Genomic DNA, 21,749 nt, shown 5'->3' on the forward strand with positions numbered 1-21,749 from the left:
ACTTCACCTCAGTCACATCCATCTGGCCTCATACACCCCAAACACAGCGGATACAAGGATAACTAGGCTGCATCAGTGAATCTGTGCATTGTCACACACATGTGTCATGCATCCATGGCATTCACAAGTCACAGACACGCAGGTCAGGCACACAGACATGGCTACCATATATGTACCTGGCATCAGCACCCATCCCTCACCCCCACCCATGTCCAGGAACAGAGACTGGCATGCTCTCATGTGTAAAATCTGCATAGGGCTCCCCATGTCGCATTTAAACACATGCAACAACCATGTGGTTCACACATCACTGGTCGCACATGCATTACCATGATGTCCCTGCACACATACATGCATACATGGCCTATGTCACACATACAGGCAAGTATCAGACAACCAGCACACCGCAACATCCCCTGTCTCACACAGCAATGCTTGGCCACTTACCGCTCAACTCCAGACGGGTCTCCCTCTCAAGGATCTGGGCGTGGAGCGCTGGGCGTACGTGTTCCAGGACCCTCATCTGGATGGAACTCATGCGGCCCCGGCCCCCCTCCACGAGGCGCCGGGCCTTCACGAGGGTCCTGGACCTCAAGTCCTCCCAGCGCTTCTTGACCTTCTGGATGTCGCGGGTTGCCACCCCCTCCGCGTTGATGGCAACCACACAGTCGGCCCAGATCCTCTCCCGTCCTTCCTTGCTGGCGCGGGACGATCCAAAGAGGGCATCATACTGCCCCAGGACATGCTCCACCAGGACACCAACTTCGGTGGCAGTGAAGCTGGTGCCCCTCTGCCCCTCTGGCCTGGGGTTGCCACTGGTGCCAGATGTGGAAGTGCCCGACATGGCAACCCCAGAGGCAGGAGTGGGTGGGCAACTGGGTCCTGGGGCTGGGCTGTGGAGCGATGTTATCCCAGTCGGGAGTCTTCTGTTCCAGCAGGGGTGGACACAGCAACTGGACCCCTGCAGATGGCTGATGTGCAGGCACCAAATGGCAGGGCACGGTGGCAGCAGGCAGGCAGGCAGGCAGCAGCAGCAGATGGCATGTGGGAGGCTGCTCGGGGCACTGGGGGGCAGTAATTCGGCCTTCTGGGCAGGAACGTGGTCTTCCGTGTGTTTTCGCGTGGTCAGCTTGATACGGAGTGATTTGGCACGTGAAAATCCTGCACGTCAGCGTGAAATTCGAGGAAAGGCCCTTAGCGCGTAAGCGCGTCAGCACGCATACGCGATTCTATTGGACCAAAGGCCCTCAGCGCGTAAGCGCGTCTATGACGTGACCCGCACGGGTGTTTCCCTCCTAGCACGTGATGACGGAGCACACGTGGAAAGACTGCACGTCAGAGTGTCATCGCGTGTAATTGGACAAAAGTGTGAGTACAAGCGATTGGCCTATGTACGTGTATTTCAGGGGTGCGCGGGCACTTACACACGCGAGTACATCAGCGCACGTGTAGTCCGGGGTGCGCGGGAATTTCCACACTCTATTGGCCTGGGTACTGGATTTCAGGGGTGCGCGGGAAGTTTCACACGCTCGCCTACAACACGCACAAAGAAACACGTACGCCAGTAGGAAGCAGGCATACGTCGACCCGCGACGCATAAATTTGCACGCAAAAAAATAACAAGCTCAGACGCCAGGATGAATATACCGTTCCTAGCAGCAGTGGCCGTGGGCTACCAAAGGAGGAGGAGGAGGATAGTCAGGGCCAGAATATTCACACCCAGAACCAGCCTTTTCGGGATGCCTGATGACCAGGTGTATGGGAGGTACAGGTTTCCACCACACATAATACTGGACCTGGTGAGTGAGTGAGAGGATGACCTCGCATCACCCACCCTGTGCTCCCAAGCACTCAGCCCCCTGGAGAAGGTCCTCAATGTACTGCACTTCTTAGCCACTGGATCATTTCAGCGGACAAATGCCATAGTGGGTGGGGTGTCACAGGCCACGCAGTCACGCTGCCTACACCAGGTCTTGAACATCATCACTGCACGCCCATCAGTCCGCAGGCACATATACCTGCCCAGAACACCTGCAGAAAGGCATGCTGCCGCCCTGGATTTTTACGGTGTGGCATGATTCCCCAAAGTGCTAGGTGCCATCGACTTCACCCATGTGGCTCTACGTCCCGCCAGGGCATCTGAGCACATCTATAGGAACCGCAAGCACTGGCATTCCATCAACGTGCAGGTAGTATGTAATGCCAAGGGAATCATCACCTCAGTATATGCCAACTATCCCGGGTCCACCCACGACAGCTTCATTTACCGAATGTCCACCCTAAGCCTGGATCTAGAAGCTGGGCCGCATGGCAATACATGGCTGCTTGGTGAATATGAATGCCACTGCACATGCATGCATGTCAGATACTGAGCAAGATCACAACCCCACCAATGATACCAATCACCACCTCCACAGGGGACAGTGCCTACCCTCTCAGCCCCCACATGATGACGCCAATTCGGAACCCCACCACGCCACCCGAGGTAAGATATAACACAGCCCACATTGCAACCCGGGGCATAGTGGAGCGCACATTCGGAGTGCTTAAGTCACGCTTTCGCTCCCTTGACCGTTCTGGCGAGCACCTGTTATACGCTCCCCCAGTAGTGTGCAGGATCATAGTGGCAGCATGTGTCCTGCACAACGTTGCAACATGCCGGGGCCTGGCCGTGGACATGGTGATGCCCCCACATCCCCAACCACATGCACGCCCGCTGCGCATGGGAGGGCAAAGGGCACGGGGGGAGGCAGCCCGTACACAGCTAGTGGCTAATTACTTCACATAGAAATCACACCCCTGTGGAGTGCACACTGCCCTGGCACATACCATCTGACAATCAATGATGACTCAACCTGACACTGATCCTGAATGTCTGGAGAATCAACCGTCAAAACCATATCAGCCTGAGATTTTTCACCTGGAAGTGTTACAATGTGTGCATCCCTACCTACACAGACACCACCAATGCAGTTTCGTGAAAAAACACATTCATGCAGCTAAAATGAATACCCACTTGCAAAATGCAGCATGAGGACAGTGGCATGTCACCCAACTCATCCCCAGCACCGCCACACGACACACCGTGCCATGTCATGCTATGTGCAGGTAAACAAAGTAATCCCCACAACATGACACAAGTGTCTCAATGTACAGTGTCCCTAATTGAAACTCGCAACACCTGAAATGCTCACAGTAATGCAGGACCAACAACACACTTGAGCAGTTATTTAGCAATAACACTTATCAGCTACTGACCCTCAAAACTACCATTAACATGACATTACGAATGCCGCACAAGCACTCTTCCTCTTCCGCTTGGAAGGTGGTGGTGATCCTGAGTGTCCTACGCCGCTCTGGACACTGGGGGCAGGAGCCCTGGTGGACTCTGTATCAGGAGTGTGGGATTGCACACTCAGCATGGGAGTTGGTGCAGGCATTGGCTCAAGTGTAATGGTGTCAGGGGGAATGTCAGCAGGATGGACTAGGACCGACACTGTCCTGGCTGGGTGTGTGAGAGCTGGGGTGGATGGAACCGCAGCTGCCCCTGCAGCCTCTCCACCCTGCCTACTTGGGGCAGCAGATGACCTTGCTGCCCCTGATCCACGTGGCCTGATGACATCAACGTGCACCAGCGCACGTGTCATAGGCCTGCTGACCTGGAAGTCAGCCATGGAGTCAGCCAGGTCTGGTGCCACAATGGGCTGGTCCAACAAGGGCTGAGCATGGATGGTGTCAGCCACATCAGCCTCAACCAGGGCGGGTGGGGGGGATTATGGGTGCCCTTGACTGGTCCTCCACACATGGGGGGACAGGGTCACCCTGCAAGTAACAACCACGTCCTCTACTGGATCCACCACGGCCACCACTTTTGGCTCGTCCACCTTTGCCACCCTTACGGATTCCTCGCCTCCCAACCATGGCACTGATGTTAATGTGCGTATGGGAGTGGCTGTAAACTATTGTCCTGGGCAATTGGGGGTCAAAGGGGTTGGGTACCAGATGGTAATTGTACCCTAATGCTCTAGCAAGGCTGAATGTGACCCCTGGGGAAAGATGACGGGTCACGCAACACACAGGAAGCCCAAAAAAGGGAGATGACGTGCACGCAACCCCTCCTAGACCACGTGTGCGGAAAAAAAACCTGCACTACGCTGTGGCACCCAGTAACACAAGAATGAACGTATGCATGTCACACGCAGCCTAGAATGACCTCTGAAGGGGTAGACTACACATGGGGCAAGCACAGATGTTAGATACGTGTGTGACTCACCGTCTGCCAGGAAAAAGAGCGTGAAAAAGAAGCGCGTTTGCGCGTTGGCAACACCCCCGCCAAAAGAAGATTTGTACGCTGTCTGAGGAGACAAGACAACATTAGAAGGGAACGCTGTTTGAGGGAACAGGCCCAGGAAAACCAGAAAAAGAGAAAAAAGAGAAAAAGCTGTCAGAGGTAACAGGGAGTACGAACTTGAAACGCTGTGAAGTAAATCGCGTGTGAAACGACAAGAAGTACAGATTTCACCCACTCGCTCTCCACGAAAAGCAAGTACAAGGAAATGGTGTTCTACACGTACCTTTTATGCAGGCCCACACGTCCAGCGTCACTTCCGCGTGTATGCGCTAGGGCCATTTCCACCAATTACACGCTTTGTCACTTCCGCGTGAAGGGCCATTTCCACCAATTACACGCTTTGTCACTTCCGCGTGTACGTGCTAAGGCCATTTCCACCAATTACACGCTTTGTCACTTCCGCGTGTAGGGCCATTTCCACCAATTACACGCTTTGTCACTTCCGCGTGTACGCGCTAACGCCATTTCCACCAATTACACGCTTTGACACTGGGACGTTTCTTTCATTTTTTTAACACGCAACATTTCAAACGTGTGCCATATTCAACGTGCATGTGACTTCATAGACGCGCATACGCTGGTGGCCTTTGGGCCAATGAATGTACAGACGTGTGCTGATGCGCTTACAAGGGGTCTCATGTGTGACACATGGATGGTGCTTGTGTGTGTGGGCTTGCATGGCACAGGATGTGGAGGAATGATTGTCAGGTGTGACATGGATGTCGATCGGAACACTGCGACAGTTGGCGGAGGTGTACACATGCATGCAAGTTTGGTGGTGTGTGTGCATGTGTAGTGTACTCCCTATGTTGCATGTGATGTGTGGATGACCTTTGGCTGCTCATGCTGTTGTATGTGAATGGATGGTGCTGGCTGTTGCAATATGCCTGTGGTATGGCTCATGTGTGCAAGTTGAAATGACATGTGTGTTGGGGATTGTGATGCTATGTCTGAGGTTTACCAATACCACTCATGTATGACTGTCATGTGTTTATGAGTCCATTGGACAGTGCCCTGATGCCTGTGTTTTCTTTCTCCCTGTCTGCAGCGTCAACTGATGAAGAGGGCAGAGAAGGTGCTGAGGAGCACAGCGGCAGGGGTCGCACCACCAGCCGGAGACGCAAGGCCCGGATCCCCTCCCAGGTTCTGATCTCGTCGGGGAGTGAGGAGTCCGGTGCCGTGTCCCAGGCCACAGCTGCCGAGGGGAGGTCCAAGAGGTGGAGGTTGGAGTTGGACTCCTGGGCAGCAGAAGGGGCAGCTGGGACCCCACAGGGCCCAACGGAGGAAGATGGCACGGAGTCATCCAGGTTGGTGGGGGGTTTGGAGGAGGAGGAGGCCGTGCAAGCGACAGAGGCGGAGTCTGGAGGTGGGGATTCCACTGGTGCTAGTGGTGCAGTGCAGGATCTGGGACAGGAGGCAGCACAGACCGCCGCAGAGGTGCCTGTGTGCAATCCTGTCCCTGCTCCTGTCACTGCATCATCTTGCACCAGCGGGGATGCCTACCTCCAGACCCGTTCTCAGGGAGGGGATTGGCTTACAACACCTGGCCTTCCTCTCCCTGCGGATGTGGCTATCCTGCACCAGGTTGAGCCTGTCCAGGGTGGGGTGGTGTTGCGTCAACGGGCCATGCGAGCTGACCTGCAGTCTTTTCATGATGAGTCTGCACGTCTTCTTGCATGGCTCGTTGACTGCGTTGACCCACTGGGACAGCTCACCAGGGCTGGATTCCTCCGTTTCCTGGACCTTGTTCCGACCCCCTCCTCCACGGAACCCCCTATGCCCCAGTCGTCCTCCATGCCATCTTCCCACCCATGTGTCACCTGGGTGCCCTGTGGAGCTGCCTCCGACCGTGCAGCCAGGCTGGTGGACAACAGATCCCTGCCACAGTCGGGAGTCGGACGTCCAGCAGGGGTGGCCACATCAACGACTGCACCCCAGCTGGAGGAGGATGTGCAGGCACCATCGGACAGGGCACATGGACAACAGCAGCTGCAGCAGCAGGAGGCTGTAGGTGGGAGCCACGATAGCTCGGGGCCTTCAACATCGGAGGGGCAGGCATCGGCCGGAGGGCAGGAGGACCCTGGACGGGAAGTGTCTTCCGTGTGGCAGCGGTTGGGCCACGCCATAGATGCAGAGCGGCGGCAGGCGGAAGATGCGCGGCTCACGATGGTCAGGGCGGAGAACTCCATGCGGAGGGCCCTGAGGCGGGCCGAGTGCCTCGAGGCAATTCGCAGGGAGTTGGAGTTGAACATGTCGGCGTCCCTGCGGACCCTCGGGGCCATGGAACAGGACCGCCTCCGGGACATAGACGAGGAGTTCGATGATGCCCTGGCCTGGAACACCATTAAGTGAGCCGCTGGACTGGCCCGCCGCCATTGTATATAGTTATTTAGTGATAGGTTTCCTTTATAGTTTATTTTTATTTGGAGTCGACGGACACTGCTCCACCTTTTGTATATAGTTCCATTTTAGATAGGTTTTTTGGTAGGTTTCATTTCTTCTGTTGGGATGATGGACCCTGAATACTTTGTACATAGTTGGACTTTGGATTTGGACATTTTTTTTACTATGAATATTTTTTCCCATGGAGCAATATTTTTCTATTTCTTTTTTCCCTTCATTTCCTTTTTATGGACTTGAACTTTGGAAGACATTTTTTGGGATTATCATTTATTGATTTTAATTTGAAAAGGGACAGCCAGCTTGATTTTGTTTTTTTTACTTGTGTATTTTGTTTAATTTTGATTGCCATTACTGTTGTTATTAATACATTATTTGGATTTTTTCATTCTTCAATGTGTGGTTTCATCTCATTGTTTTCATGCATGACATGATATGGGTTTTCAGGTTCACTTGCAACCATTGTGTGTGTGTGAGACACATGTGTTGATTTACATTGTTTCCATTGGAGTAGTATCATGGGTGCATGTAATACTTGGTTGTGTCTTTGGGCTGTGGTGGCTGGCCATGAGGCCCATGCTTGAGGATTGTCAGGGCCTGTGGGCAGGGGGACATGAGTGGGGGCCTGGTGGAGGCTGCCCATGGTGGCTGGGGGGTGGAGGGGTGGGAGACATGGGTGGGAGCCTGGTGGGGGCTGCCCATGGTGGCTGGGGGGTGGTGGCTGGGGGGTGGGGGTGGGTGCATGACATGTGCTTAATTTCAGAAAGCGAGAGGAAAAGGGCGAAATGTTTTGCAAAGCATGTTTTATTTTTGGCAAAAGGGTGAAGTTAGTATTATCCTATGTACTTAATTTGCTTCTTTTCTATTTGATTTAGAATATTAACACATTTTGACTTGGAGGTTACGGGACCGGAGGACACGGGAGATGATGGAGTCCTGGAGCCCCCTGGATGAAGATCAAATGATGCCTGCCTCCGGGTGGAGGTGAAGACAGAGTAACCGGGATGCCAAGAGAGATGACTCCTATGAAAAAGCATCCAAGAGTTCCAGGATGAAAGAGTACCCGAATGAACCGAATGATGTGACACCGCTGGTCGGGACATATCAGAGGCAGACAAATTTCCTGGAGTATGGAGTTCCACGTATTTATTATTTTAATCGCGTGTGAAACGACAAGAAGTACAGATTTCACCCACTCGCTCTCCACGAAAAGCACGTACAAGGAAATGATGTTCTACACGTACCTTTTATGCAGGCCCACACGTCCAGCGTCACTTCCGTGTGTACGCGCTAGGGCCATTTCCACCAATTACACGCTTTGTCACTTCCGCGTGAAGGGCCATTTCCACCAATTACACGCTTTGTCACTTCCGCGTGTACGCGCTAAGGCCATTTCCACCAATTACACGCTTTGTCACTTCCGCGTGTAGGGCCATTTCCACCAATTACACGCTTTGTCACTTCCGCGTGTACGCGCTAACGCCATTTCCACCAATTACACGCTTTGACACTCGGACGTTTCTTTCATTTTTTTAACACGCAACATTTCAAACGTGTGCCATATTCAACGTGCACGTGACTTCATAGACGCGCATACGCTGGTGGCCTTTGGGCCAATGAATGTACAGACGTGTGCTGATGCGCTTACAAGGGGTCTCATGTGTGACACATGGATGGTGCTTGTGTGTGTGGGCTTGCATGGCACAGGATGTGGAGGAATGATTGTCAGGTGTGACATGGATGTCGATCGGAACACTGCGACAGTTGGCGGAGGTGTACACATGCATGCAAGTTTGGTGGTGTGTGTGCATGTGTAGTGTATTCCCTATGTTGCATGTGATGTGTGGATGACCTTTGGCTGCTCATGTTGTTGTATGTGAATGGATGGTGCTGGCTGTTGCAATATGCCTGTGGTATGGCTCATGTGTGCAAGTTGAAATGACATGTGTGTTGGGGATTGTGATGCTATGTCTGAGGTTTACCAATACCACTCATGTATGACTGTCATGTGTGTATGAGTCCATTGGACAGTGCCCTGATGCCTGTGCTTTCTTTCTCCCTGTCTGCAGCGTCAACTGATGAAGAGGGCGGAGAAGGTGCTGAGGAGCACAGCGGCAGGGGTCGCATCACCAGCCGGAGACGCAAGGCCCGGATCCCCTCCCAGGTTCTGATCTCGTCGGGGAGTGAGGAGTCCGGTGCCGTGTCCCAGGCCACAGCTGCCGAGGGGAGGTCCAAGAGGTGGAGGTTGGAGTTGGACTCCTGGGCAGCAGAAGGGGCAGCTGGGACCCCACAGGGCCCAACGGAGGAAGATGGCACGGAGTCATCCAGGTTGGTGGGGGGTTTGGAGGAGGAGGAGGCCGTGCAAGCGACAGAGGCGGGGTCTGGAGGTGGGGATTCCACTGGTGCTAGTGGTGCAGTGCAGGATCTGGGACAGGAGGCAGCACAGACCGCCGCGGAGGTGCCTGTGTGCAATCCTGTCCCTGCTCCTGTCACTGCATCATCTTGCACCAGCGGGGATGCCTACCTCCAGACCCGTTCTCAGGGAGGGGATTGGCTTACAACACCTGGCCTTCCTCTCCCTGCGGATGTGGCTATCCTGCACCAGGTTGAGGCTGTCCAGGGTGGGGTGGCCATGCGTCAACGGGCCATGCGAGCTGACCTGCAGTCTTTTCATGATGAGTCTGCACATCTTCTTGCATGGCTCGTTGACTGCGTTGACCCACTGGGACAGCTCACCAGGGCTGGATTCCTCCGTTTCCTGGACCTTGTTCCGACCCCCTCCTCCACGGAACCCCCTATGCCCCAGTCGTCCTCCATGCCATCTTCCCACCCATGTGTCACCTGGGTGCCCTGTGGAGCTGCCTCCGACCGTGCAGCCAGGCTGGTGGACAACAGATCCCTGCCACAGTCGGTAGTCGGACGTCCAGCAGGGGTGGCCACATCAACGACTGCACCCCAGCTGGAGGAGGATGTGCAGGCACCATCGGACAGGGCACATGGACAACAGCAGCTGCAGCAGCAGGAGGCTGTAGGTGGGAGCCACGATAGCTCGGGGCCTTCAACATCGGAGGGGCAGGCATCGGCCGGAGGGCAGGAGGACCCTGGACGGGAAGTGTCTTCCGTGTGGCAGCGGTTGGGCCACGCCATAGATGCGGAGCGGCGGCAGGCGGAAGATGCGTGGCTCACGATGGTCAGGGTGGAGAACTCCATGCGGAGGGCCCTGAGGCGGGCCGAGTGCCTCGAGGCAATCCGCAGGGAGTTGGAGGTGAACATGTCGGCGTCCCTGCGGACCCTCGGGGCCATGGAACAGGACCGCCTCCGGGACATAGACGAGGAGTTCGATGATGCCCTGGCCCGGAACACCATTAAGTGAGCCGCTGGACTGGCCCGCCGCCATTGTATATAGTTATTTAGTGATAGGTTTCCTTTATAGTTTATTTTTATTTGGAGTCGACGGACACTGCTCCACCTTTTGTATATAGTTCCATTTTAGATAGGTTTTTTGGTAGGTTTCATTTCTTCTTTTGGGATGATGGACCCTGAATACTTTGTACATAGTTGGACTTTGGATTTGGACATTTTTTTTACTATGAATATTTTTTCCCATGGAGCAATGTTTTTCTATTTCTTTTTTCCCTTCATTTCCTTTTTATGGACTTGAACTTTGGAAGACCTTTTTTGGGATTATCATTTATTGATTTTAATTTGAAAAGGGACAGCCAGCTTGATTTTGTTTTTTTTACTTGTGTATTTTGTTTAATTTTGATTGCCATTACTGTTGTTATTAATACATTATTTGGATTTTTTCATTCTTCAATGTGTGGTTTCATCTCATTGTTTTCATGCATGACATGATATGGGTTTTCAGGTTCACTTGCAACCATTGTGTGTGTGTGAGACACATGTGTTGATTTACATTGTTTCCATTGGAGTAGTATCATGGGTGCATGTAATACTTGGTTGTGTCTTTGGGCTGTGGTGGCTGGCCATGAGGCCCATGCTTGAGGATTGTCAGGGCCTGTGGGCAGGGGGACATGAGTGGGGGCCTGGTGGAGGCTGCCCATGGTGGCTGGGGGGTGGAGGGGTGGGAGACATGGGTGGGAGCCTGGTGGGGGCTGCCCATGGTGGCTGGGGGGTGGGGGTGGTGGGAGACATGGGTGGGGGCCTGGTGGAGGGTGCCCCACACTGCTGGGGGGGGTGGGGGTGGTGGGAGACATGAGTGGGGGCCTGGTGGAGGCTGCCCATGGTGGCTGGGGGGTGGGGGTGGGTGGGAGACATGAGTGGGGGCCTGGTGGGGGCTGCCCATGGTGGGTGGGGGGTGGGGGTGGGTGTTAGACATGAGTGGGGGCCTGGTGGGGGATGCCCATGGTGGCTGGGGGGTGGGGGTGGTGGGAGACATGGGTGGGGGTCTGGTGGAGGGTGCCCCACACTGCCTGGGGGGTGGGGGTGGTGGGAGACATGAGTGGGGGCCTGGTGGAGGCTGCTCATGGTGGCTGGGGGTGGGGGTGGGTGGGAGACATGAGTGGGGGCCTGGTGGGGGCTGCCCATGGTGGCTGGGGGGTGGGGGTGGGTGCATGACATGAGTGGGGGCCTGGTGGGGGCTGCCCATGGTGGCTGGGGGGTGGGGGTGGGTGGGAGACATGAATGGGGGCCTGGTGGGGGCTGCCCATGGTGGCTGGGGGGTGGGGGTGGTGGGAGACATGGTTGGGGGCCTGGTGGGGCTGCCCATGGTGGCTGGGGGGTGGGGGGTGGTAGACATGGGTGGGAGCCTGGTGGGGGCTGCCCATGGTGGCTGGGGGGTGGGGGTGGGTGGGAGACATGATTTGGGGCCTGGTGTGTGCTGCCCATGGTGGCTGGGGGGTGGGGGTGGGTGGGAGACATGAGTGGGGGCCTGGTGGGGGCTGCCCATGGTGGCTGGAGGGTGGGGATGGTGGGAGACATGGGTGGGGGCCTGGTGGGGGCTGCCCATGGTGGCTGGGGGGTGGGGGTGGTGGGAGACATGAGTGGGGGCCTGGTGGAGGCTGCCCCTTCATTGCTGGGGGGGTGGGGGTGGGTGGGAGACATGAGTGGGGGCCTGGTGGGGGCTGCCCATGGTGGCTGGGGGTGGGGGTGGTGGGAGACATGAGTGGGGGCCTGGTGGGGGCTGCCCATGGTGGCTGGGGGGTGGGGGTGGGTGGGTGACATGAGTGGGGGCCTGGTGGGGGCTGCCCATGGTGGCTGGGGGGTGGTGGGAGACATGGGTGGGGGCCTGGTGGAGGGTGCCCCACACTGCTGGGGGGCGTGGGGGGTGGAGACATGAGCAGGTGTGGAGGGTAGTCCCCTGTTTTGTGGGCTGCCTGCAGGGGCCGTGGAGGGTGTACAGGGTACACCTGTGAGGACCCACCCAGCCTAATCGCGTGTGATTATTCCTGCGCACCCCTGTAATACACGTACCCAGCCAAATCGCGTGTGATAATTCCCGCGCACCCCTGTAATACACGTACCCAGCCAAATCGCGTGTGATTATTCCCGCGCACCTCTGTAATACACGTACCCTGGCTAATCGCGTGTAAAACTTCACGTACCCCTGTCATACACGTACCCAGAAAAATCGCGTGTGAAAATTCCCACGTAGCCCTGTAATACACGTACCCTGGCTAATCGCGTGTTTAACTTCACGCCTACCCCGGTCATACACGTACCCTGGCTAATCGCATGTAAAACTTCCCGCGTATCCCTGATATGAACGTTACCCGCTTTGCGTTCCTTGTTTGGCAGCCCTATCAACTGGTCCAGGGTTAGCGCAGCCCTTTGCGATGATTTAGCGATTTTGATGGCTTTTCCTTGCGCGAGGGCTTTCTTGGGGGCGTTACTGGCGCTGCTGCAGGGTCGCTGCGATACTCTGCACCACGGCTGGTTTGGGAGCCTAAAATCCATGAATACGCTGTGCGCGGAAATTGGTTTTGGCGCACGCGCCTTGCGCATACAATCGCACACGGACACTTTGCGCCAGCCGCTTGCGACACTTTTCTGCGAAATTCTATGAATTACCCTGAAGGTCTCTCCTGTGGTTTATAAGATTTTGAAAACTGAAGGTGAAACAGCAACAGGACAGTTTGTTCGTGTAAACCATATTAAACCCTGGCACCCCAGACACGAAATTAAAAGACTTGAGCATGTAGAAACAGATAAAGCCTCTTAAATACATCAAAAGAGATACATGGGTCTTTTCATAGAACAATGACAGAAAGGTAAAAGTAGAAGTGATTATGATAATAGAATGTATATTTAAATATATATATATGTATATATAAAAGAAAAAAAAAACTATATGTGGTGATCATTGAAAGAGGGTTGAAGCTGGTTTTATTCTACACAGTTAATATTGGAAATGAGCAATGCTATTTTATGTATGTTTGTTTTCTCTTTAACATGTGCTTAATTTCAGAAAGCGAGAGGAAAAGGGCGAAATGTTTTGCAAAGCATGTTTTATTTTTGGCAAAAGGGTGAAGTTAGTATTATCCTATGTACTTAATTTGCTTCTTTTCTATTTGATTTAGAATATTAACACATTTTGACTTGGAGGTTACTGGACCGGAGGACACGGGAGATGATGGAGTCCTGGAGTCCCCTGGATGAAGATCAAATGATGCCTGCCTCCGGGTGGAGGTGAAGACAGAGTAACCGGGATGCCAAGAGAGATGACTCCTATGAAAAAGCATCCAAGAGTGCCAGGATGAAAGAGTACCCGAATGAACCAAATGATGTGACACCGCTGGTCGGGACATATCAGAGGCAGACAAATTTCCTGGAGTATGGAGTTCCACGTATTTATTATTTTAATTAATTATTTTAATCTGTTATGTTAATTCTTTATTTTAACTATTTCTTTTATTTTATTGTTTTGTGATTGACTTCAAGTATAAAAGTGAGACACTGGACTATGGACACTTCCATTCAGAAGAAATATGTAAAATATTTTGTAAGAACTGATGGACTCAGAGATGAATTTTGATATTATGATGATTGAACAATGATTTTTCAATTTTCTTTTTCAACACGTGAATATTCATTTTGTTGGATTGATACATTTTAAAAGAAGAAAGGGAGCAAGTTGGGTTTCTTCCAATTGTGGCTTGGACCATGGCCAAATTCTCAGAAAAAGGAGGGTATGTAGTATAATTTAGCATGTTCACAGTATTGCTGTAATGTGGTACAATCACAGTATTGCTGTAATGTGGTACAGCAAGCCATGTGTTGCCAGGGTAACATATGGACAGGTATATGAAGACAGGATATTTATGTTAAAGCACACCATTTTTCTCAATACTTAGTTTAAGAGCACACCATTTTTTTCTCACCTGAAATGTCTCAATTACAGGATAAACATTAGATACTTAATTAATTAACTTGATTAACAAATACTAACACGATTTTAACTCCTTAACATTATAATGTGTTCTCCATGTGAAAAATGAGGCAGGCTGAGATTCATTTTAAACGTGTGTTCAGACTTTTTTTTCTCTCTCTTTGCTCTGTTCACAGTCTTTGCAGGAATCAAAAATTCGAATAGCAGGAAATCAGTTAGATACAGTTGCTTACTGTAAAAGTGAGCCATTGTTGAGGAAGGAGGGTAGACTATTGTGTATTTTGATTGGTGACACGTCACCTTAGGGGCTGTAACAGTTGTTTCTTGAAGCAGCTTGGGGAGAAGGAGAGGGAGAAGACATTTTGCAGAGTTGCAGTGAGGTCACCTTCGTTCTGCTGCTGTGAGGAGCTGGACCACTGACCTTCAGAGAATGGGGTTTCCTAGTCACTTGGCACCGGCTTGAGAACTGCATGTTCTCGCTTGGTGCTTTAAAGAAAGAAAAAAGAAAAAGCCCTGGGTCACTGCTCAAAGCCGACAAGCCAGGAGACTTTGCGTGCTGAAAAGCTACAAATAGCTGGTAAGTATACAAATGGAGTGAGATTGCTCTGACTGTCGGACGAATGATATACTATTAAACAGGCAGTGTAGCGATAGGCAATTCTCCTGTGTTTAAATGCCACTTTATAATGTTGCCATCTAAATGACTGTTCTTTTTATTGTTGCAAAGCTAAAAATGAAATGCCTTGTATTTTTACACTTGTTTCGCTTCTGTTTATTCTAGAAAAGACTGCCTCGCAAAGCTGGTAATGTATTATTTTGAAATGAAACTGTTATAAATCACAGCCTGTGTAAAGGTTCTTTTATTTTGCTTCTGTCTTTCTCTGGTGCATTTAGCCCATATCACATAATAAAAGGGGAGGTTATTAGGTAATATATGTGCCAAACTTCCTATGCAGGTGAAGTAATGTTATGAGCAATTATAAATAGCTGGGTGAGTGGTTCCACTCAGGGTATGTATGCGTGTGTGGCTTCTGAGTGGAATATAATGCAATAGTCTGCTGAGCGTATATGAATCAGCAGAGAGAGGCCTATGGAAACATACTCTCACTAATGTAAATAAATTAGTGATACTACCACATGTTATTGTGAATACTCCATGGAAACATAGTCTCACTAATGTAAATAAATTAGTGATAATACCACATGTTATTGTGACTACTCCATGGAAACATAGTCTCACTAATGTAAATAAATTAGTGATAACAGCCATAGGCGGCACTCTATGTGAAAATGGTGGTATACATAAAATGTAGGCCCAAGGTCTCTCTAGTGAACACACAAAGAGACCAAGCAAGAAGAAGGGGCTTTTGTATATTGGGGACCACAAGTAGAACAGAAAATCATGCTCATCACTATACCACAACGAAACGTATACCAACCAAATGTATCTATGTACTGAAATAATGCATAGCCACTATACCATTATAATACCAAACCCAATCTAAATGCAAGGAGTGATTATTGCTAAATTATTTTTGTTTTTGGCAGTAAGAAAATACCGCTGGGCCCTAAATCTACACAAAATACCCTACAGTTTACAGCAGTGGTGAAATGATTAGATCAAATCATTTCTCAGCTAAATCGCTATGGAATTCTCTTTGCCATTTACTATTATAATACATTGGCCCTTTAAACACTGTGTGTAGCCAACCAACTAATCATAGCTGATGTACCAAAGCACAAACAACCAAGAAAAGGTGCACCCAAAAAGTTGAACTTACAAGTCACATTAGCTTTCTCCTTTGTGTGGTACAAATCTATTCTACATAGTTTTTTTAGTAAAATATGGCAGCTATTCTTCTACATCCGATATTTATAACTCTAATTATAAATTGTGAGGTCTATTTAACATTATCCAAGTTATTCCTCCATTGGCTTTCACACTATCATAGAAAGAGAGGAGAGATGAAGGGCCTTTCAAACATCTACTTACAAGTAGATTAAAACCAGAGAGGGGACGCTCGGCTGAAGCCTCTATCCCAATATTTCATGGGAGAGAGTGTGTATTTTTGCCCATGCCAATGCAGACTGGTGCACTGTAGCTGTTGCAGACACAGAAGGAGAACTGGCAGTGTGTAGGACAGGAGAAATTTAAAGGGCATCCCATGATTGACAGACGAAGGTTGCTCTCAGTGCTGGAAGAGAGTATACGGGGGAAGGAAAGTGATCTGGGCATATGAGTGAGTGTCAGGACCAGTGCTGTGCACATGCTCTTCCAGTGGTTAGCTCACAAGACTATGAGTGGTGCACATGCATGTAGGTTAAAGGAAATCTATCCCCTACACATCCTTACTCCTTATTTGGACACATATCATAAAACAGACGCACAATAAGTAACAACAGGTGCAATGGACAATATGTGTCACAAGCATTGCTGCTTGCCATGTCAACCAAATATGCGCTACTCAACACCCCTTACCTCCTTTTTTCGCTCCCTCTGTAGATTTGTTTTGCCAACCACATGGGCCAAAATCAAAAAGGTTTTGTAGTAATGTGCTGGACTGCACATGCACATTATAGGCCTCATTACGAGTTTGGCGGCAGCTTTACCGATTCCCAGAATGGGGAATTACCGGGCCATTCCGAGTTTGGAGGGCCCGATAATTCCTCCCTCTGGGAACCCGGGCCCGGACCATCCCCATTCTCATCTGAGCCCCCAAAGGGCTCAATGGGAATGGGAGAGGGAGCTCACAATGGGCCGATTACGACCGGCCCGTTGTTAGCTTCCTCTTCCCCTCGTGGGACCCGGTAAGGACCTCGTAATTTCGCGGAACAGGTTTAACGGGTCCGCCTCCATTAGTGGGGCCTGTTAACCCGTTCTGCGAAGGTCGTAATGAGGCCCTATGTCTTTGGAAATTAGCGTGTTGAATTTTGGCTGGTGGCTGGTTGAGGGCAGTTGCTGGAAGCTGGCTTGGTGTATGGGTGAGCCAGTGTCTCCGTGTCATCAAACCTACACTTATACTACTGGTGTACAACTGGACAGAATAAACATACAAGTTACTTACCCCTGGTCTCCAGCTTGGTCTATCCAGGAAGAACCCCCGGTCATTTCATAGTGCATTGCTTCCCTTGTCATCTGGAAGTGTTCAGAGTCAGATGTTAGACAACCCTGACTTAGTGGCTCAAAGTGGAATTTGTGCTATAGGAAATAATGACATAGACCTGGGTGCCTGAAGTATTTAAAGACAAGATTGGATGTTCAAAAGGTTTTGATCACAAAATCAAACTCAAGAAATTGGTTATTTAAGTGCAGCAAAGGTTAGAATAGTACCTTTAGCACTTAAGAAAGAGGTAGAGGCTGAAAATTGCATGCTATGTGAAGGAGCAACAGTACTCACTGATGCCTCGGAGTGGGTCTGCCCCATAGTTATTGTAAGGAAAGCCAATGGTACTGCTAGGATTTGCATAGACTTGAGGGAAGTAAACACATCTGTAGTTACTGAATGGTTTGTATTACAACAAATTGATGTACTCATTACAGATTTATCTGGAGCCACAGTTGTTTTCATTACTTGACCTCAAATGTGCATACCATCAAATCAGGTTGCATCCAGAGTCATCTGAGGTCACAACATTTATTACACACATGGGGATGCTTAAGTGGGTAAGGATGCCATTCGGTTTGATCTCAGATGCCAGTGTATTTAAAAAAAAGAATACAGGTATTAATGGGGGAATCGCTGGTGTACAATTTTATCAGGATCATATTTCGATTGCAGGGGTTGATCAGTCTGAGCTTGATCCTAGATTACGTCTAGTTCTGAAGCTTGGAGAAGCTGGTCTTAATTTGACCTTAGAAAAGTGCAGATTTCACAAGTCAGAGTTGGATTATCTTGTTTATACTTTGTTTGCAGGAGGTGTCAAACCGAAGATCAGTATTGCCAAAGCCATGCATGTCTGCACCCAAATTAAGGATGGATGTTGCATCTTTTCTTGGTTCATTGAATGTTATGAAAAGTTCATCAAAGGTATTTCAAGTGAAAACTTTTGCATGAGGAAACTCACCAGGATTACTGAGAGGTTTTTGTGGACTAGTGAGTGTGATGATAAATTTTGCAAGATAAAGGAGGAAATAGTTCACGCTCCCATATTTACTGGGTTTAGTGAACATCTCAAGACTGTTGTGTATACTGATGCGTGTGAGTTAGGTTTAGGAGCTGTGCTGACAAAAGAGAACCATGATGGGAGTGAGAACACTGTGGCATTTGCCTCTAGGACACGTAGAGATGTGGAAGCTGATATTATGTGACAGAACAAGAGGCTTTAGTTGTTATATGGGCCATCACAACATTTAAGGTTTATCTCTATGGGAAGCCTTTCACTTTAAAGACATATCATAAACCATTAGTAACTATCTTTAATAAAAGAAGACTAGATGGTGTGTGAAAGGGGATTGTCAAATAGATCACAGGATTACATGGTTTAGGGTTCACTGTAGAGCATGTACCAGGTAAAACATGGCTTATCATGGAATGCTGTAGCTGTTGGGAATGCAGAGGACTGTGTGAAGTTACGAGAGGATATCAAAGACATTTTTCATGGGGGAGAATTGTCTTAAAGAAGATGACTGGAACAAGGCTTGTGAGCAGGGTGTATTGTATCAGGAAGTAAAGAAACATATTCTTGAAAAAGGGTATCTAAGTGATGACGATGGGAGTTGGATCGAAGACATACAGAAATTCAAAAGAGTTAAAGATGAGTTATGTATACAAGACGGGTACGCACTTAGAGGTGAGCGCTTATTGGTCCCGGAAGGAATGAGGAAGGGGGTGGCCATGCTAAATCATGAAGGTCACATGGGTGTATCCAGGACCAAGTCCATAATCAGAATTGACTTTGGTGACCAGGTATGGGTATTTTTATTGAGCAACAATTGAGGGATTGTGACCTTGTTGGGATAGCGATAAGGTCTTGAAAATTAGGATGCCACCAATGGAGATTCCTAAGGCACCTAAAATGGCATGGGAAGTAATTGTTGTGGCTATACTAGGACCACTGAATTTTTCTGGGGCGAGGGACGATTATGAAATTGTGGTAAAAGATCTGTTGTCCAAGTGGCAAGAGGTGGGTATTCTTCGATAGATCATCTCAACCAGGTTTGCCCCCTGTAATGGTTAGTGACAATGGTCCCCAATTTACCTCTAGGGAGTTTCAGGAGTGGCTGGTGAGTATGGGGATTGAGCAGAATAGAACCACTCCCTATCATCCCAAGGGCAATGGGTGTGTTGAGCTCTTCAATCGCACTTTGATGGATGGGATTCGGATGTTACTTGAATTGAATGAAGACTGGAGGAATGCACTCATAGGAAGGGTGTTTCAACACAGAATTACCCCTCATGGTAGAACTGGTGTATCTCCATTAGAGATGTTTTGAGGGCATAAACCGAACACTTTACTAACTCCAGTTTGGTTTGTTAAGTCATAGATGGAATCCTCTGATGTCACCCAGGTCAGGGATCGCATTAGGCATCATGGAGAGGTTTCAAAGATGCATTATGATTTCATACATGAATGCAAGGATCAAAGATAGTCACCTGGAGAAAGGGTCGTGATTTTGCTGCCAAGGAGCTAAAGGAAAGATGTTTCTAAGTATTCTCAAGTGAGCCGCATAGAGAAAGATCTGCATAACACTGTCAATGTTTTTTGGGTTGAAGTGTGGAATAAAGAGAGAGTAGCACGTGCGAATGAACTCAATCACAGAGCATACTCATAAGCAGCCTTAAATGTGTGTAGGTACCATCTGTTCATCATTTAGTTTGTGTGAATAGTGATATATCATTTTTCATCCAAGTCTGTAAATTGTTTCAGTTTCAAGTGTGTAAATAGTTTCTGTTGTTCTCTCTCTACATCTATCACTTCACTGTGCTTAAACATAGGTACATAGATAAACTCTTTTCATGTGCAATGTTTTCAGGAATAAGGTGTTTTGGAGAGTACACTCTTCTCATGTTCATTTATATGCAGGCTGAATCTGATCTCTCTCTTCATTTGTACTGCTGTATTCTTAACTGGAACAGTTTCCTTAGCAATGGAATTGTGATGATTGCAGTGTGAAGATTCTGAACCAGCAGAGATAGAGAAGGAATTAGAGAGGAGCTGCATTCATTACCATATGCTTAAACCGCAAAAAAGAACCCTCTACTTACTCTATTGGGGGTGTTCACTTTATAATACACTACCTCTTTCACCCAAACCTTTTGACCAGAGATGTGCTCATTCACATCAACTTTGACACTATTTCTTGGAATATGTCAGACACCTAAGACTGGCACAGAACCTGTTCTGCAGGTGTTTTCCTGTGTGGGTAGGAGTATATCCACTGCGATGAAGTGACATTAAATAAGCAGAGATTCAGGGGAAAGTGGAGACTCAATAAGCAAGCGAAGAGAGGATCTCTGCTTAGGAGGGCTAAGGAGGATCCCCCATAGTCACTCCCTGATACCTTACCTCTTATGTCGTGTAAAGCCCAGTGAAGGGGGAAGGTTAAAATCTACCCCTGCTTACCCTCCTCCCAGGCAGATGAATCGAAGAAGAACCGAAAGAACCATGATCGCACTGACCATTCTGCACCAGTTCCCAGTGCCCCCATGAGTGACAAGTATGTTGAAAGGTATCCACTCCGTCAACCCTACAACCCCGGAGCAGTACAAACATTACCCAGAGTAAATGAAGAACCTTTGGATGCTATTAAGGACACCTCTATTGACAGTTTCAACTAAAGCGCCAAGAAGACATGCTCAATGTCGTTAGAGACATCATGACATAGCAGCGTTAGACATGAAGAGCACATGTCATCCGCATATCGGGACAGGATCACACACCCATATACATGAAGAACACATGCATCAGTTCTATGAGTCAGAGACAGATATATATACATACTGCCATTGCTTTATTCTTGTGTCATTAACTTGAGTGCAGAAGCACAGAAACTGCAAGAAGCAAGAGATCCTGTGTAAAGCTTGCAGATGCTTACATGCAAATAACCCTATAGAACTGTAGGCTTAGGAAAATTACAGTAAGCCACAGTAGTCTCAGCGTAGGCTGAGCTGAACTGAGTTTAGAACAAACAGAAGAGCAGTCATGTGGGATGAGGCCAGCTGCCAAGGACACTGAGACGCAAGTCACATTCCAGTCCCTGAACTACAGTAACACCATCACAGCAACTCGAATAATTCTGCTTAAATTCAGACTAATTCAGAGCTGCAGAGATCAGAAACACAGTCTTCATACTCGTGGGCCAGCAGAGCTAATAGTGAACTGAAACCAGCAGCTGGGAAGAGAAGCAGTCTCACGGACCCAGGCAATGGCTTGCAAAAAAGTTGTTACAGACAAAGCCGAGTGTTGCATGATGAGAACAAGCGCTCTCACAGACATTGGTGGTGCACACACCTTACAATGCAGAAACATTATTACCTTGAAAAGGTACACTTCGACCTGAAAACCGACTTGGGTGCCTGGTCTTGGGGAGACAGCTCTAGCCAATCACAGTTCAAGACCCCAGGGGTGGGTAGCGATGGGCAAGAACCAATCATTAGACCCTCACACTACAACATTGTATACGTAACATTTTTCAGGGATGAGCCAGGC

Source organism: Ambystoma mexicanum, chromosome 6p, assembly GCF_040938575.1.
Source record: "Ambystoma mexicanum isolate Mex_15411 chromosome 6p, UKY_AmexF1_1, whole genome shotgun sequence".
In the NCBI taxonomy this organism is placed as follows: Eukaryota; Metazoa; Chordata; class Amphibia; order Caudata; family Ambystomatidae; genus Ambystoma; species Ambystoma mexicanum.